This window comes from Megascapheus bottae, chromosome 3 (assembly GCF_031878675.1).
Source record: "Megascapheus bottae isolate mThoBot1 chromosome 3, mThoBot2.hap1, whole genome shotgun sequence".
Classification (NCBI taxonomy): domain Eukaryota; kingdom Metazoa; phylum Chordata; class Mammalia; order Rodentia; family Geomyidae; genus Megascapheus; species Megascapheus bottae.
The window spans coordinates 81,545,469-81,572,317 of record NC_143511.1 but is presented as its reverse complement, the minus strand read 5'-3'; the positions used below and the strand labels follow the sequence as shown (position 1 = coordinate 81,572,317).

Sequence of the window (26,849 nt, the reverse complement as noted above, 5' to 3'; positions counted from 1 at the left end):
TGGCCAATGCTTTCTTCGGTTTTAAAAAATTTATTATTATAAAGGTGACATACAGAGTTGTTACAGTTATGCTTTCTTATGTTTTCAAAAGTCCATTTTATTAATTTATTAATTTGGATAAGCATACTTTCTTGTTCAGAATACTCAATTCTGATCTATTGTGTAGTGGTCTGATGCATTGTTCCATGAAATTATATAGCTTAAGTAACTGGTACTCATTTTAAAATAACAAGTTTGTGAACAAAATAAAGCAGGTTATTTAGACTTTGTAGGCTGAATAATTGAATTCTGGTTTTGTTTTTGCTGGTCATTTACTTGATAGGATACTTTATCCCTTTGTGTTTGTTTCTCCTTCAGAAACTTGGCTTTTAGGTGCCTCAAAAGAGAGCCTTGAAATGGTTTATATAAAACAAGTTTATCTTTTGGAAAACTAGAAATATAGAATATAGAATACATATAGAATATGAAATAGATTTTATTTCTTTAATATTCCCCAGTTCTCCCTTCCTCCCCCAGTGGCTTTTAGACTAGTCACATATTAGTACTCAGAATTTGCCATTGATTAGAGATGAAACTTCTGTGAATATCAGAGATGCTTACAAATGGATGTTTCTTCATTATTTGCTCTGCTGTGTACTTACCTTTCCTGTCTTCTAGAGCTGAGGGTTGATGGTGATAGGAATTCTTCAGTCCCAGCAGAAGTTGTAACAGATACTTGAAATTCTAGTTATTATTACCAAATTGTCTTTAACCGTGATTTTACCAGAGATATAGAACTTTTGCTCACTAAATTCTATTTAAATCAAGAATAATAAGCTGGACACCTGTGGCTCATGCCTGTCCTGTAATCCTAGCTACTCAGGTGGCTGAGATCTCTGAGGATCGTGGTTCTAAGCCAGCCCAAGCAGAAAAGTCCATGACTCTCTTATCTACTCAGAAAAAACTGAAAGTGGTGCTGTGGGCTCAAGTGGTAGGTAGAGTGCCAGCCTTGAGCACCAACAGGCTCAGGGTCAGCACCCAGGCCCTGAATTCAAGACCCAGAAGAAGCAGAAACAGAACCCTACATTTGTATATATATTTTGCAGAAAATTGATTCTTGACTTGAACAGAAAAACAAGTTATTCCATTTTATTTTATTTTATTTTTTTGCCAGTCCTTGGGCTTGAACTCAGGGCCTGAGCACTGTCCTTGGGCTTTTTCAGGGCTAGAGCTGTACCACTTAAGCCATAGCACCACTTCCAGCTTTTTCTATGTATGTGGTACCGAGGAATTGAACCAGAGTCTGTGCATCCTAGGCAAGCACTCTATCACTAAGCCAAACTTCGGCCCAAGCTATTCTTTTTATTAGTGTCATTGAGTTTTCTGCTCTTGATTGATTGGACATTTTTTTTTTTCCTTTTTTAGGTTTTAGTTATCAAATAATCATCTCTCATCAAATATTTTTAAATCCATTGTCAGTGTATGTGGCCTGTTTGAGAGGTGATGATTTTTAAGTCCCTTTACAGCGTTGTGTTTGGCTTTCTAGTTGTGAAGAGCCCTTAGATGTCTAGTCATAAACGGACATAACAAAAATGTAATTGGCAAGTTACTTTATGTGGCATTAACTTGATTGAGCTTGGTGATAGTAGTCTTGCTGTGCTACCTAATTACTCTTACTAGTTTTCTGTCTTATGTATTATGTTTGAGCATTATAACCTATAACCTATTTTACTACTCTTCTGTTTTCATTTGTTTAGCATAGACCCTTTTATTAAAAGGTCGGTCTATCAAAATTTGTACAAAAATTTTCTGACAGGTAACTATGAGTGGCTTCATGCTCTTAATTTTAGAAACTTTGTTGAGAGATACACATTAGGTTTACATGTCAGTTCAAACAAATAGTGCCAGTTTGATGATGATAGAATTTAATGATTTGAATTTTATTCATTAATCTCTTTAATCTAGCTTTAGTTAGTTTATTTAGTCAACTGTGTGGCCACTGGCCCTAAGCTGCTGCTGCTGCTGCTTCTTTTTTTTTTTTTTGCCAGTCCTGGGCTTGAACTCAGGGCCTGAGCACTGTCCTTGGACCTTCTCAAGGCTAGGGCTCTACCACTTGAGCCTCAGCACCACTTATGGCTTTTTTCTATGTATGTGGTACCGAGGAATTGAACATGGGTCTTCATGCATGCTAGGCAAACACTCTACCACTAGGCCAAGCTCCTAGCCCCCCGAAACTTCTTTTGCCCAAGGTTAGCACTCTACCACTTGAGCCATATCTCCACTTCTGGCTTTTTCCTTTTATGTGGTTCTGAGGAATCAAACCCAGAGCCTCATGCATGCTAGAAAAGCACTTGGCTATTCAGCCACATTCCCAGCCCTTTTAGGTTTTTTGTTTTTTTTTTTTTTTGGTTGGTTATAGGACTTGAACTCTGGGCCTGGGAGTTTCCTCTGAGTTCTTCAGCTCAAGGCTACCGCCCTACCCCATGAGCCACAGCATCACTTCCGTTTTTTTGGTGGTTAATTGGAGATAAGAGTCTCACATACTTTGGACTTTAGTGCCTGGGCTGGCTTTGAACCAGGATCCTCATATTTCCTGAGTAGCTAGGATTACAGGCATGAGCCACCTCGCCCAACCCTTTTAGTTCTTACATGAAGAACAAGGTGATGAAATGACTTGATTTATCATGTTCAAACCTAATTTGAATAATTTCTTTTTCAGAGATTTATTTGGCAGTACTTGGGTTTGAACTTGGGTCCTCAAGCTTGTAGGCAGATATTCTTATGGCTGAGCCACAGTTCCAGCTGTGAGTTTTGTTGGTTATTTTTAAGATAAAAGTCTTGCTTCCTCTCTGGACTTCAGCCTGTATGTAGGCTTCCACAGTAGGTAGGATAATAGGTACTGAGTCCAGCTTTTAATTGAGAAGGGGATCTTGAGATGTTTTATGCTTTGACCAACCTTGATTCATGATTGTCCCAGGATTATAGATGTGAACTGCAGGTACCAGCTCTTGAATTTCTTGTCCTATATGTCTTTCTTTCAGGGATAGCCTAGATTTTTTTTCCCTTCAGCTTTTTGTTCAAGGTGAGTGCTCTATTGAACCATTGTTCCACTTTCATTTTCTTGGTGGTTAATTGAAGGCAAGAGTCTCCTGGACTTTCCTACCCTGGATGGCTTCAGTGACCCTCAGATCTCAGCCTCCTGAGTAGCTAAAATTACAGTAGAGCAAGCAGTCAGGTGTTTGGCTGGAACCAATATGTCTTTTAAGTGAACTGTATTTGAGAAGTCAAGTGCCTACCTTACAAAAGACTCCATATCTGAATATGATCGAGTAAAGGAAGCAGCTGTAAATCTTAGCTATTTGATATTGAAATTCTCCTAACTTCTGACATAACTAGCAGTATGTAAAACATTTGCTTTCTTTGGTTAACTTCTCACAACTTGAAAGGGCACAGTTGATTATAGCAACAATAAAATCACAGCATTGCATTTTGTGTGACTTCATGGCTCATTTCCATTTGAAAAGTGAAAATTCTGCAGCAGGTTTTGTAATAAATTCTGAGGTGTTTCTGGGTCATGATAGGATGTAGTTTCTTACTGCACCTGCAGAATTTTCTGTGTGCAGTCTTCCAGATGTTAGTTTTTTTTTTTTACAATGTTCTCTTGTGCACATCAGCATTTTATGAATTTGCTGTACTGTTGATATGCAGTAACTAGTAATTGTCTTAAAAGGAGTTTTACTTAGGATTAAAAAAAATTATCCTGCTTTAGTATGCTATTACTAAGCCTGTTTTGCCAGTTTACTTTAGTAAGCATGCATTGACATTTACCAGAGACATGCTTTGTGCCAGACCTAGTAAAGTTTTGAGTAAGAATAGATCCTTCCGTAGGTAGATTGACCCTTAATATGAAAATAAAATCTGTGATTATTATCTCTTATTTGTCAAACATTGCATTAGATCATAAGCCTTCTGTATAGCTTAGCTAACCTACATTATAATCTAATGAAGGTTTTGGTATTGGCTAGCTCTTGAGTTGAATGTGTGGATAACTTAGCAACTTAGTATTAGTTAAAAAGCCTAGTTGACTAAAAAGATATGGCAGTTTTTTCTTTTTCTTTTCTTTCTTTCTTTTTTTTTTTTTCCCCCCAGTCCTTGGGCTTGGGCACTGTCCTTTTGCTCAAGGCCAGCACTGCATCACTTGAGCCACAGCACCACTTCTTGCCTTTTTGTGATATGGTACTGAGGAATCAAACCTAGGGCTTTATGCATGCTAGAGTGCACTCCCAGGCCAAAGATGGTATCTTAAAAATTACTATCAGCTGTGGTCGTTTATCATTTTCCCCCCTCCCCCAAGCTATGTGATAAATGTGGAATTATATGCAGTGGAAGTTTGGAGCTGGACCTTTTTTTTTTTTTTTTTTTTTTTGCCAGTACTGGCTTGTACTCAGGGCCTGAGCACTGTCCTTTCTCAAGGCTAGAGCTCTATCATTTGAGCCTCATAGAACCACTTCCAGCTTTTTTCTCTGTGTGTGGTACAGAGGAATCGAACCTGGGTCTTCATGCATGCTAGGCAAGCACTCTACCACTAGGCCAAACTCCTGGCCCTGAAGCTGGTCAGTTTTATATTTAGTGGTGTCCTTTTATTTCTGTCGCTCAGAATTCACACACTTGGAGCTGGCTCATGCCTGTAATCCTAGCTACTCAAGAGACTGAGACCTGAGGATTGCAGTTCAAAGCTAGTCAAAGCAGGAAGTCTGAGATTCTTATACCCAATTAATCAACAGAAAATGGAAAGTGGCCCTTTAACTCAAAATGGTAGAATGTGAGCCTTGAGCAAAAGAGCTCAAGCTCCAGGATCGACACTTTTTTTTTTTTTGCCAGTCCTGAGGCTTGAACTCAGGGACTGAGCACTATCCTTGGGCTTTCTCAGGGCTTAGAACCCTACCACTTTAGCCACAGCACCACTTCTGGCTTTATTTTCTATGTATGTGGTACCTAGGAATCAAACCCTGGTCTTCCTGCTGGTTAGGGGAGCACTCTACCACTAGGCCCCTCAGTGTGTATTTCTAACTGATAAGAACTTAGCGAAGGGCTTCAAATGTGACTTAGAGGTAAAATGCATGCATGATGATCTGGGTTCAATTCCTCAGTACCATGTAAACAGAAAAAACAGGAAGTGATTCTGTAGCTCAAGTGATAGAGTGCTAGCCTTGAGCAAAAGAAGCTCATGGATAGTGCCCAGACCCTGAGTTCAAGCCCCAGGACTGGCAACAAACAAGCACAACTTAGCTAAAAACACAAAACCATTTAAACTCTCTACATTGATCCTCTTATGTTTAGAGGGTTCCACTTTTGAAACATAGCCTTCCTATTCTTCCTATTCTTTGTGTGTTAAACCTATTATTTGCACTTTCGGAACTTCTGGTTCCTTATCTCTTACTTAGAGATAAAGCCTCAGTGAAGTTATTTTAAGCTTGTATGAAACAACAAACAAAATTCCCAGCACAGTGTTTCTTTGTAAGTAGCCCAACCTGTTTTCTGAGCCTCCTGTGGTGTGTGAATTTCACTTCCTTAGTGAAATTTCTCCTTTATTGGGCTATTTGACTCTTGTAGTAAAATTCTGAAACAGTTGTAATGATGTCTGTTTTCTCTTCTGCAACATTTTTTCCCTATCTACTGGCTCATTCCAGTTAGCACACTCACACTGTGTGTGTCATCACTATGTGTATTTTTAACAACTATCTTGATTAAACTGTACCTCTTCTAGCTACTGCTCAATTTCTGTGCTATTCTTTGTGTATTTTTTTTTTTTTTTTGCCAGTCCTGGTGCTTGAACTCAGGGCCTGGGCACTGTCCTTAGGCTTTCTCAAAGCTAATGCTCTACCACTTGAGGCACAGCCCCACTTTTGGCTTTTTCTTTGTATGTGGTACCAGGGATTCAAACCTAGGCCTTTGTGCATGCTAGGCAAGCACTCTAACTAGGCCACGGTTCTGACCTCTGTGCTGGTTTCTATTCATCTTCTGTTTACCCTTCCTTCCTTCTACTGAGACTTGAATTTAGGGCCTTCTGCTTTTGCTTATCTGTTTTATTCAAGGCCCAAAGCTGTACCACTCAAACCACAGCTTCACTTCTAGCTTGGATTGTCTGCCTGAGTTGTCTTTGAACCATCCTCAGCAGTCAGCTTCCTGAGTACCTATAACTACAAGTGTGAGCCAACAGTGCCCAGCTTCCTTTTCTTTCTTGAACACACTCTAGTGAAACTTGCAGCTACATCACTGTGTTGAAACTTCTCATCAAAACCATCAAGTTTAATTCTTATTTGAATAATGAGCAACATTGCTGCAGTGGATGCCTTTCTTTTGTCTTTCCTTTTTTTTTTTTTTCCTGCCAGTCCTGGAGCTTGAACTCAGGGCCTGGACACTGTCCTTAGGCTTTCTCAAGGCTAGTACTCCACAACTTCAGCCACAGCACCACTTCCAACTTTTTCTGTGTATGTAGTACCAAGGAATCCATCCCAAGGTTTTGTGCATGCTTGGCAAGCATTGTACCACTAGGTCATACTCCCCACTGATGCCTGCTTTCTTGAAACAGTTTCTAGATACCACACTCTGCTCATTTTCTCTTTGGCCTCTTCTCAGACTTTTTTTTTCTTCTCCGTCATGAGACTCCACTGGGCCTGGGTGCTGTCCCTGAGCTCTTCAGCTTAAGGCTACTGCCCTCTCCCTTGAGCCACAGCACCACTTCCAGTTTTCTGGTGGTTAATTGGAGATAAGAGTCTCATGGACTTAAAAGCTTAAAAGCCCCGGCTGGCTTTGAACCGCCATCCTCAGATCGCAGCCTTCTGAGTAGCTAGGATTACAGGCTTGAGCCTCTGGGCCTGGCTTCTCAGACTCTTCTTAATATTGGACTACTCCATGAGGGCTTGTTTTCTCTCTTTTTCCCTTTCCCCCTCTCTCCCTCTCTTCCTGTCTCCCTCTCTCCCTCTCTTTTCCTCCTCCCCTCTCCTCCTCTTCTCCACTCCTCTTCTTCTCCACCTCTTCTCCTCTCTCCTCTCTTTCCTCTCTTCCCTCTCTCTCCTCTCTTCTTTCTGTCTTTCGTTCTCCCTCCCCCCGCCACCTGTTTTTAAGCTTTTTGCTGAAGGTGAGCACTGTACTATTTGAGCCACAGGGCCACTTCAGTTTTTTCAAAATAGTTTATTGGAGATAAGAGTCTCTCAGGATTGGGGGTATGGTTTAGTGGTAGAGTGTTTACTTAGCATGTATGAAGCCCTGGGTTCTATTCCTCAGTACCACATAAACAGAAAGAGCCAAGGTAGTGCTGTGGTTCAAGTGGTAGAGTGCTGGCCTTGAGCAAAAGGAGCTCAGGGATAGTTCCCAGGCCCACTGCCCCCCCCCCCCCCAAAAAAAAAAAAGAAAAAAGTCTCATAGAGTTTTCTGCTCAGGCTGGCTTCAAACCACAATCCCCAGATCTCAGCCTTCTGAGGGGCTTGGATAACAGGCATGAGCCACTAGTGCCTGGTGAGGTCTGGTTTGTTTTTTTTGTTTTTTTTTGTTTTTTGTTGTTGTTTTCTTTCTTGGTGTTCCAGTTACAGGGCTTTAAAAAACCAAGTGTGTCCTGAGTGATCCTAGAACTCCAGGCCGTAAAGTCATTTTCCTTACATATTTCATTGATAATTGAAGCTGAGCTTGTCCCAAATTAAGCTCCTGATCCTATTACTTATTTTTCCTGCCCCTTTTATCTATCTATCTATCTATCTATCTATCTATCTATCTATCTATCTATCTATCTGAACTCAGGGCTTGGGCACTGTCCTTGGATACTTTTTGCTCAAGGCTACTGGCACTCTGTCACTTGAGCCACAGCACTACTTCTGGCTTGTTCTGTGTATGTGGTTCTGGGGAATCAAACCCATGTGCATGCTACCACTAGGCCACACTCCTGGCCCAGAGCTCTTTTTTTTTTTTTTTAAAGTATAAGCTGCAACAGCACCAGCAAAGTGGAAATATCTTGAGTTTAAGTGTATTGATAATTATCCAAAGAAATATAGATTTTTTTTTTTTGCCAGTCCTGGGCTTGAGCTCAGGGCCTGAGCACTGTCCTTGGACTTTCTCAAGGCTAGAGCTCTACCACTTGAGCCTCAGCACTACTTCTGGCTTTTTTCTATGTATGTGGTACCAAGGAATCGAACCTGGGTCTTCATGCATGCTAGGCAAGCACTTTAACCACTAGGCCAAACTCCTGGCCCCAGATTTTTGACAGTGACCTTGTGACTTTTGCTAATACATCCAAGCAGTAGCTACTTCAATTAATGTATTTCAAAAACTTTATTTAAAAATGCCCTCATAACTTGACTCAACTATTAACACTTTAAAAAAATCTGTCTTAGGGGCCAGGTGTTTGACCTAGTGGTTAAAGTGCTTGCCTACCATGCACGAAGACCCAGGTTCAATTCCTCGGTACCACATGCATAGAAAAAAGCTGGAAGTGGTGCTGAAGCTCAAGTGGTAGAGCTCTAGCCTTGAGAAAGTCCAAGGACAGTGCTCATACCCTGAGCTCAAGCCCAGGACTGGCAAAAACAAACAAACAAAAATTTGTCTTAGAAATGAAGTTTCATTCTTTTTGGAACCAAATTGTATTCAGACTTTAGTGCTGGTTAGATTTAGTTTTAAATTATTTCTTTGATACTTACTAGCAGTGTGACTTTGTATCTTTTAAAATATATAGGAAAAAAAGGTATACTTCACAACTCTACAGAATAGGATTAAACGTGTTTGTAAAGTGCTCAGCTCAGTATCTGGTACATAGTAAATTGAGTTCAAATTATGGCTATTATAGTCAGTAGCCTAAAATTTGTGGCCTAGGTAATATCAACTTAATACAAATTAGTAAGACTTTATCTGAACATTGGCCTGCAATCAATGTACTTCTCAGTTTTTGTGTGTGTGTTTGTGTGTGTGTAAATGCCTTGTGTCAGTTTTCATTATTTTCCTTTGCCATGTTCTTTTCTCAAATAGTTGGCTAATGTGGCCATTGATAATTGTAAATTTACTTCAAAGAATAGATGATGCTATACAATGTAATGCTCCTTCAGAGCAGTTCTTTAGTTTGGTGTTGCTGTATAGCATGGCAACATGTGCTTGCCATGCTCAGCTGGCAGGATGCCCAAGCTTATGTCATAGAAGGAAGCTTTGGATGTCTGGAATGAAAGAAATATGCAATGCTTATTCAATGTGTGTAGTATATTTTATGATTATTAATATTAAAGCATGAGATATTATATCCTGGTCTATTAATTTTACTCATTACTTCCCTATTATTTGTGTTACTTCTTTTATTCAGTTTTGAAAAATGTACAAAAGGCTCTTTATTCTATAACTGCAGATTTGAGGTTATGATGAAGCATAGTCTATGAATATTAGCATAGTTTATGAAGAATGTTAACTATAGGTATACTTCATAGATCAACTTGACCAACTTTATCTTGTTGATGAGGTAGCTGAGAGAAGTTGTGATTTGCTCAGGTAAACCTGCTAAGTAAGTGACAGGTCAGATTTCTAGGCCAGTATTATGAAGATAATGGTGGAATGGAAAGACCACTGGATTTTGGAGTCATACAGTCCTGATTTCACCACTTACTGTGTGACCCTTGGTAAATAATCTGAGTTTCCTTCTCTGTGTGGTTCTTTGGGGTCCTTTGGATTATGAGATAGTGCAAGTACAATACAGTGCCTAATATTTGCTCTGAGCTCAGTAAATGCTGTGCATTATGTTGTACTGTTTTTCTTGATTATTTAAAACAGGTCTCTGCCTAAGTGATTTTTTTTTTTTATGAAATGAGACTCAATGAAAATGGTTGTTTTTCCTAAAGCCCTTCACTGAAAACTTTAGATTGTTGGTTCATTGGAGGTGATCACTGCTTTCTTTGCAAAATAAGTGTAAAATCTTCAAAAGCTTAGTGACTGGGCCCGGAGTTTAGCCTAGTGGTGTGAAGTGTTTGCCTAGCATGCACGAAGACCCAGGTTTGTTTCTTTGGTATCACATACATAGAAAAAGCCGGAAGTAGTGCTGTGACTCAAGTGGTAGAGCTTTAGCCTTAAGAAAGTCCAACGACAGTGCTCAGACCCTGAGCTCAAGACCAGGACCAACAAAAAAAAAAACAAAAAACAAGAGTATGATGTGAGTCACTAGTACCAATTTTGTTTGTTTGTTTGTTTTTCTGAGGCTGATCTTGAACTGATGATCCTTCTGACTCAGCTTTCCTAATGCAGGGATTCTAGTCATATACTACCATATCTACCAGCCTCTACACTCTTAAATATTATTGAGGACCCAATGATCCCTGGTTTGTGTAAGTGAAACTTTAGAAATTTCTAACTTTAGAAATTATCTCCCCCCTCCCTTTTGGTCATTTAAAAATGCTGAGCCAGATGCTGGTGGCTCACACCTATAATCCTAGCTACTCAGGAGGTTGAGCTCTGAGGGTCACAGTTTAAAGCCAGCCCAGGCAGGAAAGTCTGTGAGACTTTTGTTACCAATAAACTACTCAGAAAAAGCTGGAATGGTGCTGTGGCTCAAGTAGTAGAGAGTGATCCTTGAGCACAAAGAGGCTCAAGGGTAGTGCGCAGGCCCTGAGTTCAAGCACCAGGAATAAGGGAAATAAATAAATAAATAAATATATATATATATATGTCAGTGATAACCTTTTGTTTATCAATACAAATGTTGTATTATTATTTTGTAGTGGTCTTGGGGCTTGAAATCAGGATTTGGGTGCTGTTTCTGAGCTTTTTTTTTTTTTTTTTTGAGCCACAGCTCCATTTCTGGTTTGTCATAATCCTTAGAGCTCAGCCTTCTGAGTAGCTAGGATTGCAGGTGCCTAGCTAAATGGTGTGTGTGTGTGTTTTGTGCTAGTCCTGGGGCTTGAATTCAGGGCCTGGCAGTGGCTCATGCCTCTAATCCTAGCTACTCAAGAGGCTGAGATCTGAGGATGGTGGTTCAAAGCCATTCTGGGCTTTGAAAGTTCATGAGACTCTTACCTCCAATTAACACCAGAAAACTGGAAGTGGCTTGGTAGGCTATATATATAGCCTTGAGCTGAATAGCTCAGGGACAGTATTCAGGCCCGGAGTTCAAGCCCCATAAGCTACACACACACATACACACACAAGAGACTAGTGTTCTACCACTTGAGCCACAAGCTGTACTTTTTTTTGGGGGGGGTAGTTTATTGGAGGAAGGGTTTCATGGACTTTCAGTCTCTTTTAAAAGACTGTTCGATTCTGGCATCTACTTCTGCATTTGGAGTGTTATGGTTATATTGCTGTTGAAGAAAATTTGTCTTTGTTTCCCCTCCCCCCAGATAATTGTAGGTATTTTTCTTTAAAATTACATCAGAACTTCACAAATGGTAGTTCTTAGTGTAATTTGAAGGCAAGCATGAAACCATATTCAGTGATATATCTATTGGTCTCTCTTGCAAGTTGATTGTATCCATGCATTGTGTTTTGGAACTTACTGAATTAGGTTCATCTTCCAAATGTGACACACTTATTGTAAGCCAACCTTAATCATTATGTAGCCACTGAAAACTCTGTCATGAAAATAAGAAAATTAGTATCAGTCTACCACACCCCTGGTAGGGTTTAAAAACATCTCCAGGGGTCCTTGGACCACACTTAGAGATTCATAGAATTAGATAAATGGGAAAATTGGATAGCCTGACCAGGTTTGTAGATTACAGCTTTAATAACTAGATAATTTGAAAATTCTTGTGGAGTGGATTACTATACAAGCCTTAGAAACCATCTTATTATTGGAAACAAAGAATAGCCAAATTTTAAAACATGGTGAACTGACCATTAAATATTTGAATGCTTTTTAAATTGGAGAAGGCATTGTTTTAGATATTTCTAGAGATATGACTTAGGAAATAGGGCTTCATAAGTTTCTAGTGTAGGTTAAGACATGCAATCTTGAGAAAAGATGGACTAATCAGTGTTCTCTATTAGAAATTTGATATGCAAGGAGAGAATGAGACCATTTTTTTATGGGACATTGTAGTGTGTGTCCATCTATTCATTCTGTCACTTATGTTAGATTGAGGACTTCATATAGAATAGAGTAGATTATATTGGAGTTTATTATGTTTGTGCCAGTTTTGGAGCTTGAACTCAGATATTCAGTGTTATTTTTTAAAACTTTTCACTCAAGCTCTATCATTTGAGTCATAGCTCCATTTCTGGCTCTTGGTTGGTTAATTGATGAGTCTTTTGGACTTTCTTGGCTGGACTGACGTCCAACTGTGATCCTTAGATCCTAGCCTCCTGAGTAGCAAGGCTTCCAGAAATGAATCACTGGCACCTGACATAGCTCATATTTTTTTGTCCTTGTACCCCATGTATATATACATATATTTGTATAATTTTGAGTATTTTCACAGTGTATTTGCCTTTTAAAAATAAATTAATAATGTAAGACTAGTATGTCATTGCTGTTTGAAAGATACGAATATAAGATTACATATACAGGGGAGAAAAATGGGGACCAAGACATGTGAAAGGATACCAATGTATGGGAATTAATGCACCATCTATCTGGCAAATATCATGTAACCCTTCTATTAATTACAATAAAAATATTTGAAAAAAAAGAAATGGAAAGACTTGGGAACAATTATATTAAGTGAAATAAATAGTAAATATACTAGGTGCTATGCAAAAAATAAAAGATTACATATACAAAGTAAACGCCTCAATGTAAAGTTTCTTAGAAATGCAGCCTTATGCAGCCTTTTGTTGTTGTTGGTGGTGGTCATGGGGCTTGAACTCAGGGTCTGGGTGCTGTCCTTGAGCTTTTTCACTCAAGGCTAACACTCTACCACTTTGAGCCACAGTACTACTTCTGGTTTTCTGATGGTTAATTGGAGTCTCGTAGACTTTTGTGCTCAGGTTAGCTTTTGAACCAAGATCCTCAGATCTTAGCTTCCTGTGTATCTTGGATTACAGGAGTGAGCCATCAAGTACCTGGCCAAAATATACTTTTTCAAAACTTGCATGAAGTATATTGTGCTTAGTTGTCCTTTACTGAATTAGTAGATTAAAAAAATTGTAAGGTACCTAGCATTTTAAGGCATTTAGATAGGAATATTTTTGTTGTTCTTGTTACGGATTTTTCAACACAGAGTTACCTATAATTTACTAGTTATACAAGACATTTAACTTCCAATGTTTTGAGTATTTCTGATTTTTCTGTTGAAGGTAATGATCTATTTAGCCTGACTTCTTTTCTGGACCCATTACTGTGCTATACTCTTTACTTGCATTGCATCTTTAGGTCCTTAGAGCAGTCTTACTATGAAGTGTGAACTATAATGGTTCTGTTTAATAAATAGGAAAAGCAAGGCCTGGAATAATTAGTTGCCTATGGTATTTAGAGCTAAGAATTATAGCTGAAATTTCAGCCTGTGTCACTTTGTTTTCTAAGTGGCATCTTTTATCTTTTCAATTGGGCAGTTGAGTTGAAGGAAATGTTTTTGGGTCATCAAAGAATGTTTACTGTTCTTCGAAGGACAGCTGTTGGAGGGAACGTGTTGATTGATGGCTTAAAAAAATATATTGATTGGAGTCGGGCACCGTGGCTCATACCTGTAATCCTCGTTACTCAGGAGACTGAGATGTGAGGATCATGGTTCAAAGCTAGCCAGCCATTAAAAAGTTCATGAGGGACCTGGAGTTTGGCCTAGTGGTAGAGTGCTTGCCTAGCATGCCTGCATACACTGAAAAAAAGCTGGAAGTGGTGTTGTGGTTCAAGTGGTAGAGTGTTGGCCTTGAGGAAAGCCCAAGAACAGTGCTCAGGCCCTGAGTTCAAGCCCCAGGACTGGCAAAATCTGTGAGACTTATCTCCAATTAATCATCAGAAAATTGGCAGTGGCACCGTGGCTCATGGGGTAGGGCAGTATCCTTGAGCTGAAGAGCTCAGGGACAGCGCCCAGGTCCAGAGTTCACATCCCATGACTGACGAGAGAGAGAGAGCGCGGGGGAATTTTATATCTGTCTGGGAATGTGGCTTAATAGTAGAGTGCTTGCCTAGCATGCATGAAGCCCTGGGTTCACTTCCTCAGTATCACATAAGCAGAAAAGCAGGAAGTGGTACTGTGGCTCAAGAGATATTGTGCTAGTCTTGAGCAAAAGAAGCTCAGGGACAGAACCCAGGCCCTAAGTTCACATCCCAGGGCTTAGAACAACAACAACAAAAGAAGTATTGATTACCATTGGATTCCAGAGCTGTTTTTTAAATTTTTGTGCTGGTTCTGTAGCTTAAACTCGGGGCCTTGTGCTCTTGCTTGCCCTTTTTTTTGTTCATGGCTGGCTGTCTACTACTTGAGCTACATATCCGGCCTTAAGGCTATATTAAGAAAAATACTGAAAATTGCTAAATTATAGCAAAATAGTAATGAATTAATGATTTCCAGGTCTCTCTTCTCAGTGTGACATCTTACTGTACTCGTGAGCAGTGGTTCATAGGCATTCATGTGGATTGAACAAAAAGAAGCCCAGGCATAGTGCCTGAGCCACAGAGCCATTTCTGGTTTTATGATTGTTAAGAGTCTCACAGTCATGGTTCTGGGGGGGGGACAAAAAAAAAAAAAGAGTCTCACAGTCTTTTCTTTAGTGCCTGGGCTGGCTTTGAATCTCTATCCTCTGATCTCAGCCTCCTGAGTAGCTAGGATTACAGGAGTGAATCATTGGCACCCATCTTTTTTTGTTGTTTTTGTGAGTCTTGGTGCTTAAATTTGGCCTGGGTGCTATCCCTGAGCTTTTTATGCCAGTCCTGGGACTTGAACTCAGGCCTTGAGCACTGTCCTTGGGCTTTCTCAAGGCTAGTGCTCTACCACTAGAGCCATAGCACCACTTCCAGCTTTTTTTTTTTTTCTTTCTATGTATGTGGTACCAAGGACTCGAACCCCGGGTCTTAGTGCATGCTAGGCAGGCACTGTCCCACCAGGTCAAGACTACTGCCCTACCCCTGGGCTTGAGCATTGTCCCTGAGCTCTTCAGGTCAAGGCTACCATTTTACCCTTGTGCCAAGCCCTACTTTCCTTTTTTTTAGAGGTTAATTGAAGATAAGAGTTTCACAGCTAGGGCTGGCTTTGAACCTTGATCCTCATATCTCAGCCTCCTGAGTAGTTGGGATTACAGGCGTGAGCTACCTCGCCCCCCTCTTTTTTTTTAATGTCAAGAATTGACTTACCTTTACCACCTAATGACATTACTCTTTCATTGAATAATAAGATTATAGTCACTTTTTGGAAAGAGTATTGTGGCTTAAAGCTTGGGGAAAAAAAAATTCCTTTAGACTGGCAGCCAGCCAATAGTTTATAAGCTACAATTTTCTTTTGTATGGTTCATGGTTTGTAGCTCCATAATTTGTGGTTCTTCTGAACTTGTAAAAAGATTACATATATTTAAAAATGACCTTATCACTTCAACATTTTAAGCAACATGTAACTGTCAAAATTTGTTGTGTTATTCGGATTGTTGTACTTAATTTTCCTGTACTGAGAATGTTTTAAGTCAATTTATACATCATAATTAGACATCCCCTCCAATAAAACTAGAAACAACCTATAACCCCCAAACTCCTAAAGCCACAGGCACTACATTAGTCCGCAAAACCTTTCAGTATTCATTCTGTTTCATTACTTATCCACTGCTGCCTGGATGTATTATATATGAATTATTCCATAATGTGTGCGTTTGGTTGTATTGGTTATTATATGACACTTAGTTTTTCAAATCAGGTTTGTGTGTGTGATTGATATGCTTCTGCAGTATTTTTTTTTCAATTTTTTTTCCAATTTTTTTTTTTTTTTTTTTGCCAGTCCTGGGCTTAGAACTTAAGGCTAGAGCTCTACTACCACATCTGGCTCTTTTTCTGTGTATGTGTTACCTAGGAATTGAACCCTAGTCTTCGTGCTTGCTAGTCAAGCACTCTACCACTAGGCCAAACTCCTGGCCTCTTCAGTTTTTTTTTTTTTTTGGTGGTTGTTTTTTAAATGTCAGTCCTGGGACTTGAACTTAGTCCCCAGCTTCTTTTTTTTTTTTTTGAGCATATGCTGTTCAAGTTGACCCTGAACTCCTGGACTCAGGACATCCTTTCTTAGCACCTCTACACTGGGTAAAGGACTTGCTTTTAAAAACAGATTAGGGCAGAAAAAGCTGAAAATGGTGCTGTGGCTCAAGTGGCAGAGTGCCAGCCTTGAGCGGAAGAGCTCAGGAACAGCACCAGACCCAGAGTTCAAACTCAGAGTTCAACTGACAAAAAATGAAAACAAACCAGGTTAGATTTGTCCAGCTCTGGAAGGTACTGATTTTCACTTTTGATTGAACATTCTCTGAAAGTTGAAAAGCAGGTACGTCTTACCATCTCTGATGAAGCAGTGTCATTCATCATTGTGCAGGACAGTGACCTTGGAGTTAATCTTCAATCTTTTTTTCCTCATTTCCTCTATCTAATCTGCTAGGAATTGTTACCTTCACCTCAGAGTATATGCAGTGACACTTCTCACCATCTCCTCTCCTCATCACTCTAGTCTGATCATTTTTACTTGGATTATTTTAATGGATTCCTAGTCAGATCCTCTGTTCTACCTTGCCTCTGATGGCCAAGCTCAATATAATGACCCAAATTATTCTTTAGACTTGTGTCATATCACACTGATTTTCTGCTCAAAACTCTGTTTTGTCTCTTTTAATAGTCAAATAAGGCCCTTACTTTATCTTGCCTTATTATCCTCTCTGGTTTCAACTACCCTTAGTCTCCCTGGCACACTACATTCTTCTCATTGCTGTTCTTCAAACATGCCACCATCCTTTAATTTTGGGGCTTCATATACTTACTTCTGCCTGGAATGTCCTTTACCCTTTCAGATCTGCTTAGAACTTATTCATTAAGGTTACCCTTGTTATTTTTAATTCTGTAGCCTGCTCTCTCTTACTTAGCTCTATGTCCAGGTTTTTTTGTTTGTTTGTTTGTTTTTTGTTTTTTTTTTGCCAGTACCAAGACTTGAACTTAGAGTTCTGGTACTCACTTGACTTGCTTGCTCATAGCTAGAACTTTACTACTTGAGTTATATCTCAGCCCAGCATTTTGCTGGCAAATTGGCAAGTGTTTACTACTGGGCTACATTTTAACTATTTATAGTTGACTTTGACAAAATATTAGCCAGGTCTTGGTGGCTCATGCTTGCAATCCTAGCTACTCAAGAAACTGGTATCTAGTTTTTCTATTTGCAGCCAGCCCAGGAAGAAAAGTGTGAAACTCCTATCTTTACTTCCAAAACGCTGGAAATGGAGCTGTAGCTCAAGTAGCAGAGCACCAGTCTTGACTGAAAAAGCTGAGGGTCAGCTCCAAGTCCCTGGAGTTCAAACCCTAGTATTGGGGCGTGTGTGAGCACGCATATGTGCACATACATGCACGCACTCATACATTTATTGTAATACATACTAAATGTATAATAAATGCATATATGTATTTTGCAACTGGGCAAGAGCTGTTGGCATGTTTGTAATCCTAGCACTTGGAAAACTTAGATGGAAAATTATAGAGACAGACAGACACTGACAGACAGACAGACAGACACACACACACACACGTGCACAAGAATTGACTTTTTTCAATTTATGTGGTAGAGCAGTATCCTTGAACTGAAGAGCACAGGGACAGTGCCCAGGTCCAGAGTTCAAGCCCTACAACCAACCAAAACAAAGCAAAAGTCTAATGCTCTGTCACTTGAGCCCAGCTTCACTTTGGCTTTTTGGTGATTAATTGGACACGAGAGTCACAAACTTTCTTGCCTAGCTAGCTTTGAGCCACAGTTCTCAGATCTCAGCCTCCAGAATAGCTGGGATTGTCGGCATGAGCTACTGTTGCCTTTGCTGGCTTTGAATCGGGACCCTCAGATCTCAGCCTCCTTAATATCTAGGATTATAAGTATGAGCCACTGGTACCCTGCTTAGATAATTTCTATTGTTGAACTTTTTTTTTTTTTTTTTTTTTTTTTTTTTCTGGTCCTAGAGCTTGAACTCAAAGCTCAGGGACAAGGCTGTTCCTGAGCTTCCCTCTCCTCCCCCCCAAGGCCAGCAGTCTTATCACTTGAGCCACAGCTCTACTTTCAGCTTTTTTTGGTAGTTAATTGGAGATAAAAGTGTCACAGACTTTTTCTATCCAGACTGGCTTTGAACTGCCTAAGTTGATAGGATCATAGGTGTGACCCACCAGAACCCAGTATGGCTCATGTTTATGCTTATAGCTACTCAGGAGGATTTGTGTGTGTGTGTGTGTGTGTGTGTGTGTGTGTGTGTGTGTGTGTCATGGGGCTTGAACTTGGCCTGAGTGATGTCCCTGAATTCTTCAGCTCAAGGTTGCCACCCTACCCCTGGGCCTGGATGGTGTACCTGAGCTCTTTAGCTCAGGTACCCTTGAGCCAAGCCCTACTTCCCATTTTCTAGAGGTTAATTGGAGATGAGAGTCTCAGGTCCTTTTGTGCCTTGGCTGGCTTTGAAACTTGATCCTCAGATTTTAGCTTCCTGAGTAGCTAGGATTACAGGCGTGAGCTACCAGGTCAGGCCCAGCTACTCAGGAGGATCTTAACCTAGATCTGAGAACTGCAATTCAGAGCCAGCATGGGGAAGACAAATTCAGGAGACTCTTTATTTTCAAAACATCAAGAAGTCAGAACTGGGAGGTGTGGTTCAACAGAGAGCTAACAGCCTAGTGAGAGTATGCGGCCCTGAGTTCAAGCCTAGCACCAACTCCAACACACACATGTATATTACACAATTCTGTGTGGTCTTTCTAATGTTTTACCAGGTGTCTGGAGTATTGAAAAGATCTCTTAGTTTGTGCCTGGGCAATGGCTTTGGTCTTCCCTACTCAACCTCTCTTACCACTGAGCCACTAGAGCAACTACCTGAAAAGTCTCCTAATCTTCCACTAAAATGGAAAGCCCCAGCCCTCTGTCAATAATTCATAAGAGTACCCACCCACAAACATTTGGGAGTTTTTTTCTATACACTTTCTCTTCTTTGATGCCTCAAAGATTTAGTTTAAGTGCCAAGTTCTGCCTCTTTGGCAAAGTTGGCAACCATGCCCTGTTTGGATCCTAGCTTAGCAAATACTTCTCTGTTATAGAACAGAGGCAATCACAGAGCTCATTTCCTGAATTTAATGTTACTCTGTACCACTAATTGCCCAAAACCTAAACAGCAAATATATTTTGTCCACTTTCATGGTTGTTGATAGCAGAAAGGCTAGTATAGAACTAGTTACTTCATTATAGCCAGAAATGTGGAAGTCCTTGATATTAAGCACTCTGATTTCTTCTACAGATCAAGACCTCCCTTGGAACACAGTTATGGATATGGTAATCAAGAGTATTAGGTGAGAGTAAAGTACTCACTTACACATTGATATAGCCAACCAGTTACCCAGCCAGCAAACAGTAAGTTTGTATATATTCCAGTCAAGTCTTGACATTGTGTCTTCTAGCTTTCATGTTAAAAAAGTGTAAAGGTGATGTACAGAGGGGTTAACAGTTACGTAAGTCAGGTAATGAATATTTTTTTTAATTGTAGTTCTTATTTATTTTTTTATTGTCTGGGGTGATGTATAGAGAGGTTACAGGAAGTAGGTGTATTACTTCTTGAACATTGTTACCCCTTCCTATGTTTTTCTCTCCCACTTTCCTTCCCCCCATCCATGATTACATTTTTTTAACAGTGTCATCTCTCCCCTCCCAAGTTGTATAGTACATTTCCAACATAGCATCTAGTGAGTATCACCACTGAATTGGTTTGGCCTTTCTTTGTCCCTTGGTTTCTGTGCCTCCCCTTTCTCTACACAAATTAGATAAAAATTTTATACAAGACAAAGGGTACAGAAATAAAAAAACAGTGACAAAAGGGAATGAACCAAGAAGAGAGAGAGAGAGAGAGAGAGGAAGAGAAAGAAAAAGAAAGAAAGGGGAGGTATGAGGACCACAAACAGTACAATAAAAAAATCTCTTGTGGGAAGGTGCATGGTATCCTTAATATGTGGCTATTAGATCCAAACAGTACAAGAGCTAGGACTCAATATTTGCATACGCAATACTATGGACATGGTATTGGAAATATAAAAACTACATAGACATAAAAACCTATGACTCTATAGATATGTTTTATTTCATAAATTAATATGTATCTATGATACACAAACCCTTAGCCTAATTTTGATTATGTTCTAAAAACTAAGTGCCAGTGATTGTATATAGAGATTCACTTCTTGAACACTTGTTTGTTAAACATGTCATTTGAAATATGATGTAAAAAATCAATGTCAATAAATTCTTTAATAAAAAAAAAATCTCTGGTGGGGCTGAATATGTGGCTTAGTGGTAGAGTGCTTCCCTAGTATGCACAAAGCCTTGGGTTTGATTCCTCAGTACCACATAGAAAAAGCTGGAAGAGATGCCGAGTCTCAAAACGATAGAGTGCTACCTTGAGCAAAAAGAAGCTCAGGGATAGTGCCCATATCCTGAGTTCAAGCCCCCAAATGAACAAAGGAACAACCCCCCCCCCCAATCCCTTTTGTTTCCATTTCTTGAAGTTCATTTTGATACACATCATTGTATATGATCATAAACATATAGCTATTGAACCCTTGTTATCCTCTCCTAAGAATATCCTCCTTTGTTCTCACTGTATGCATATTTAGAGTGCTATTAATCATGTCCAAGTGTAATTATTAGTCTTTTACTGTCTCTTGGTTTAATTGTAGATTTACAGGCACATTCTAATGATTACAAACGGGGGCAACCATGCAGCCTATGTTTCTTTTGGTCTGGCTTACTTCCCTTAATATTTTTTCCAAGTCTTTTCCAATGTCATTCTTTCTGATGGAAGCATAGAATTCCACTGTGTATATATACCACATTCTCTTGATCCATTTGTCTCCACTGAGGGGAATCTGGGTTGATTCTATATCTTAGCTATAGTAAACAGTGCTGGTTATGTTGGTGGCTTTAGTTAGTGTGCTCTGGTTTGTGTTTATTTGGGAAAATGCCCAGGAGTGAAATTGCTGGGTCATAGAGAAGCTGTATGTTTGGTCTTGTGGGGAACCTCCACACTGCTTTCCAGAGTGGTTGAATAAGTTTACCTTCCCACAACACTACTTATGGCTTTTTCTGTGTATGTGAGGGAATTGACCCAGGGCTTTGTGCATGTTAGGCAAGCACTCTACCACTAGGCCACATTCCCAGCCTTCTATTGGCCATTCTTTCTTCTTTGGAGAGGTTTCTGTTTAAGTCTTTAGCCTACTTGTTAATTGGATTGTTGTTTCTTTGAGGATTTTTTTTTTTTTTTTTTTTTTTTTGCCAGTCCTGGGGCTTGAACTCAGGGACTGAGCACTGTCCTTGTGCTTTCTCAAGGCTAGAACTCTACCACTTAAGCCATAGCACCACTTCTGGCTTTTTTTTTTTTTTTAAACAACTGGAAGTGAGGTTGTTACTTGCTCTACTAATCATACAAGTTCAAGTAAGGTTCAAATATGAGAATATGCATACAAAAAAGCTCATGACAGAGCCGAGAGTTTGACCTAGTGGTCAAGAGTGCTTGCCTACCATGCACGAAGACCTGGGTTCGATTCTTTGGTACTGCATACATAGAAAAAGCAGGAAGTGGCTCAAGTGGTAGAGAAAGCCTAAGGACAGTGCTCAGGCCCTGTGTTCAAGCCCCATGACTAGCAAATAAATAAATAAATAAATCAAGCAAGCAAGCAAGCAAGCTCCTCACAAAGCACTACTTATTTAGTTTTGTAACTTAGTTTCATCTGTTTATTTGTAAATTGTCTGGAACAGCTTTTACCTTATGGCCCACAAGGTTACAAAAAGTTATTTTTGACAGTTTGAGAAACAATTTGCAAACATGTACCCTAAAGTTTACCTTATTTTTGCAAAATTTAAAATTGAGTCAGAACTTAAAAAAATTGAGTTTAGAGGAACTTGGAGACATCTTTGGGTTTCCATAAGACCTGTCCTAATGAAAATGTTACTGGACTTGATACTTTTAGAATTAGATTGTTTCTGGACAGTTTTACCTCCGGTTGTTCTTTATGGTTTTCATTAGAGAAATAGCTACTTTCCTTCTCTGATATGTTGGCTGACTTTGGTTACTTCCCTAGATAATTTGAAGTATGTCTCAAGTTAACATGAGAGAACTTTCTTGTATCAATATCAACATTTAGTTTACATCCAATAGTTAATAATACCTGAAGTCTAAGGTAGAAGTTCAAGTAGTTCCCTGCTAAAGAGGACTAAGTTTCCTTTGTGAATATTTTATACAAGGACATAGATTTTTAAAATATTTTGAAGTTACATTGTTTAAAGTACATGCACAAAACAGAATGTTATAAACTATTTACTGCACATAGCTTTTCCTAAACTTGCTTTAGAATATTCTTCTCCTCTATCTGGAAACAGTAGCCAGGATAAATGCAATATATGTATTCCATCCTTAATGTGTTCTTTCTTTACTTAGAAATAACTACTTTGAACCAGGCACTAGTGCTCACACCTGTCATCCTAGCTGAAGTCTGAGGATTGTGATTCAAAGCCAGTCAGCAAGAAAGTCGAGAAGTGACTCTTGTGGCTCAAAGTGGTGGAGTACTAGCCTTGAGTGAAGAAGTTCAGGAGCAGAGCTGGGTCCCCCATAGCTGTCAAAAAAACAAAGAAGAAAACTACTTTGCTGATGTTTTTTTGTGGGGGGGGTCGTGGGGCTTGAATTCTGGGCCTTGGGTGCCATCTCTGAGCTCTTCAGCCTAAGGCTACCCCTGTACCCCTTGAGCTACAGCCCTATTTCCGGTTTTCTAGTGGAGATGAGAGTCTCATGGTCTTTAGTGTCTAGGCTGGCTTTGAACATTGATCTGTAGATCTCAGTCTCTTGAGTAGCTAGGGTTACAGGTGTGACCCACTGCTCCTGGATGAATTTTTTTATTACCTTTAATGGTTTTTTTTTTTTAATAGTAAAGAAGTGTGTGTATGTGTGTGTAATTTCTTTCTTTCTTTCTTTCCTTTTTTTTTTTTTTTTTTTTTTGGCCGGTCCTTTTGCTTGAACTCTGGCACTTGAATTGAATTCGGCCTGTACGCTCAAGGCTAACTCTACCACCTGAGCCCCACCGTCATTTCCAGTTTTATGGTAGTTAATTGGAAATAAGAGTCCCATGAACTTTCCTGCCCAGGCTGGCTTTCAACTGTAATCCATAGATCTCAGCCTTCTGAGCTTAGACTATAGGTATGAGCCATTGGTTCCTAGCACCTATATTTTTATAAGTAAATGATGTGAATATTTATGGATTTTCAAACTTACATAAAAGGCATCACTTTGTACATGTTCTGCAATTAGCTTTTTTCACTCAGTATTGTTCTTCAGTTTGTACATAATAAAATGAATCAGTCATAAGCCATTCAATTTATTATCTTCTCTTTTTGATAAGCATTGCAGTAGTAACACTGAACAGTGACATCGATGTTATCAATCTTATTGAATAGGGTTTATGTATTGCAATTTCTGTAGTCATCCCAACCAGAAACAGTCTTGTTGCAGAGACTCAGATCTTTGACTCTGTTAATCAAATTGCTCTCTAGTTTTTTAAAAATAATTCACGCTTTTATGCAGTTGTACATGATAGATTCTCTGAAATAGATATGTTGTACCCTGAAAAAAGTATGTGATATAAAATATTTCAGTTGGCATTACTTAAGACTTAATTGTTTAGGTAAGAACCTAAATTGGTTTCCTTTTAATTCATTCTTCCCTACCTTTTTGCACTACAGATTAAATGTGGGATTGTGTATGTGTGTGTGTGTGTGCGCGTGTGCGTGTGCAGTATTCATTTGTGTGCTTCTACTAAGCTATGTGCTCTTAGCTCAAACATCTTCATTACAAATGTACAAACATACAATTGAGATAACTCCAGTGAACTATAAGGAGCAATCCTATCTTCATTTAAAGGGCTTATCAACTTATTTTATTTTATTTATTTATTTTGCCAGTCCTGGACTTGAGCTCAGGGCCTGAGCACTGTCCTTAGACTTTTTCAAGGCCAGAGCTCTACCACTTGAGCCTCAGCACCACATATGGCTTTTTTTCTATGTATGTGATACCAAGGAATCAAACCTGGGTCTTCGTGCATGCTAGGCAAGCACTCCACCACTAGGCCAAACTCCCAGCCCCAAAAGTGCTTATCACTTATATGGCCAGTGTAATTTGTATTTACTCCCCTGAGTACTCAGCTAAATAATTTTAAAGAAAATCTCACATTTTCATGTAAGTCCACATGTAAAATACTTCAGTGCATATCTCTGAAATAAATGAGCACCTCACAGGATCCAATTTCACATTCTAGATGTAATTCCAAAATGGTGACTTTTTTGTTCAAACTTCTTTAATTATGTTTTTTATACTTACATAAAATATGATTATAAAATCATAGACTTTATCTGTTCTTTATGAAGTAGACTTGAGTACTTGTGTATTTGAGAATCATGTTTTACCATACAGTACCTAAAGGATAATTTAGAGGTAGTCCTTTTACTTTATCAATGAAGAAATGAGATTCACAAAGGTTGAGTTTTGATCAGAATTGACCATCTTCATACATGTACATAAATACACACACACACACAACACACACGTGTGCGCGAAAGGAACTAGAATACAGATCTTCTGACCTTTATTGCTTTTACAGTAGTTACATTGTATAGCCTATCTCACTGTTTTTTCAGTGTGTTTTTTTTTTTTCTCTCACACATACTAGTACTACTGATGTTGTGATTGAATGGAATTTGTCAGAGGGTTGAATTATAATGTCTACATTTGAGCCAAATATAATGAAGTGTTGAAAAGCTACTTGTGTTTTCTGACCTACTTTTGGCTTTGGTGCCAAAAGTAAGAGAATGAATGTTGGCAAAACTTTAGAAATTAAATCATTGAGGATTTCCCCCTCCTCCTCTCTGTCTTACTTTTGTGTATTCTTACATTGTTGTAAGACTTAGGAATCGATTTTTTTCTAGGCCAAAAACCCCCTCTGTTTTTTGTGAAAACAAAATTACTTGAATTACTTTTTTTTTTGGTTGGTTGGTTGGTTGTGGGGTTTGAACTTTGGGCTTGGGCACTGTCTCTGAGCTCTTCATTTCAAGGCTAGCACTCTACTACTTTGAGCCATAATGCTACTTTGGATTTTCTGATAGTCAATTGGAGTCTCACAGACTTTTGTGCCTAGACTGGCTTTGAGCCATGATTCTCAGATCTCTCCTGAATACCTGGGATTATAGGCATGAGACACTGGTCCCTGGCTTCTGTTTGTTTTAAACTTGTAATTTTTTTTTTTTGGCCAGTCCTGGGCTTGAACTCAGGGCCTGTGCACTGTCTTTGGGTTTTCTCAAGGCTAGAATCCTACCACTTGAGCCACAGCCCCACTTCTGGCTTTTTCTGTGTATGTGGTACCGAGGAATGGAACCCAGGTCTTTGTGCATGCTACCACGAGGCTAAACTTCCAGCCCCTAAACTTGTAATTTTTAGCATTACTGATAGTTTGCAACCAGATTTCAGGTTCTTAGGTCATTTTGCAAACTTCCTTAATTAAAATAAATATTTGTTCATTCTGTCTCCATATATGTTTTCTTTACCATAATCTAGTCTGTAGAATGGCAATACTCTTCAAAGACCCTGAAGGTTGTTTACCAAGAAGGGCCAGTTTATCTTTTAGGGTTAAGTATGCTGCAGTGGATGTAGGAGGACAAGAGAATATGCAAACGTTTAGCTATTTCTTGGTGCATTGCCCTTTCCTTTTGGTCAGAATTGTTACAAGATCTGTTTATTCTAGAGATAGTTTGATAACCTCTATCACAGCCTTTTAGAAGAAAATAAATTGCTCTATGGTATGCATAGTTCTGGTGCTATTCCATGTTTAATAAGATACCAAGTTGAGTTTTTAAAGATCACTTTGTGGAGAGACAGTGATGTAAACTAAAAAGCTGTTGGAGACCGTAGTTCCTGGGATGTCTGTCAGTTGCTCTCTTTGTATGATTATAGACAAATAATTTAATGTATTTGTTTTTCATATTATAAAAGAAATTGATACATGTTTTATTTTCACTACTTCTCAGGATAGTAATGACATTGACTACAGTGCTGTATGAAAACTATTTTGTCTGTGTGTGTGTGTGTGTGTGTGTGTGTGTGTATGAGTGTGAGTGTGAGTGAGTGAGTCCAACCTAGGACTTCATGCATGCTAGGTAAGCACTCTACCACTGAGCCACATTTCCAGTCTCAGGATTAAAGGTATGGGCCACTAGTGCCCAGCTAAGGGATTCAGGTTTCTCCTTTATACCAGTTTCTATTCTAGGTGTATCATACAGAAAATAAAGCAGTGATAAATCTTTTGGAGAATAATAGAGCAAATGTACTTAGGGATGAGTTTCTTGTATGTATATGTATGTATGTGTATATTGCTATTTGAAATACAATGATCAGGAATGAGCTTGGGATAAGATGACATTTGAGCAATTTTGTAAAGTGAAGGAAGGAGGTGAAGAACAGCAATAAACTAGCAAGTGTAGAGGTTCTGGGATTGGAGCCTCATTTAGCAAAGATACCAGTATGGATGGGACACAGTAACTGAGGGGGACAGTGAAGGAGGAAGAATCCAAGAAGTTAGTGAAATCAGGTTATTAGGGCGTTATAACATTAATTATGAGCTGAGAAGCTGTTAAAAGGTTTTAGGGTCTAGTTGAAACATCTTGGATACTATTATTGAGGGAAAAAAAGGAAAA

General features: G+C 39.2%; 1 protein-coding gene across 5 annotated transcripts in view; it reads left to right on the top strand.

Moving 5' to 3' along the window:
- Strbp (spermatid perinuclear RNA binding protein) overlaps nt 1-26,849 on the top strand; it is a 105,868-nt gene that overhangs the window by 4,866 nt on the left and 74,153 nt on the right. Inside the window, exon 2 of one of the 5 annotated variants that reach the window (XM_090330603.1) lies at nt 19,369-19,420. The exons of 3 other annotated variants lie outside the window; for them this stretch is intronic. The gene's annotated coding sequence lies outside the window, so the exon portion shown is untranslated. Of the gene's footprint in view, nt 1-19,368; nt 19,482-26,849 lie in introns of all 5 variants that reach the window. One more of the 5 variants, XM_090330601.1, reaches the window with a different exon arrangement.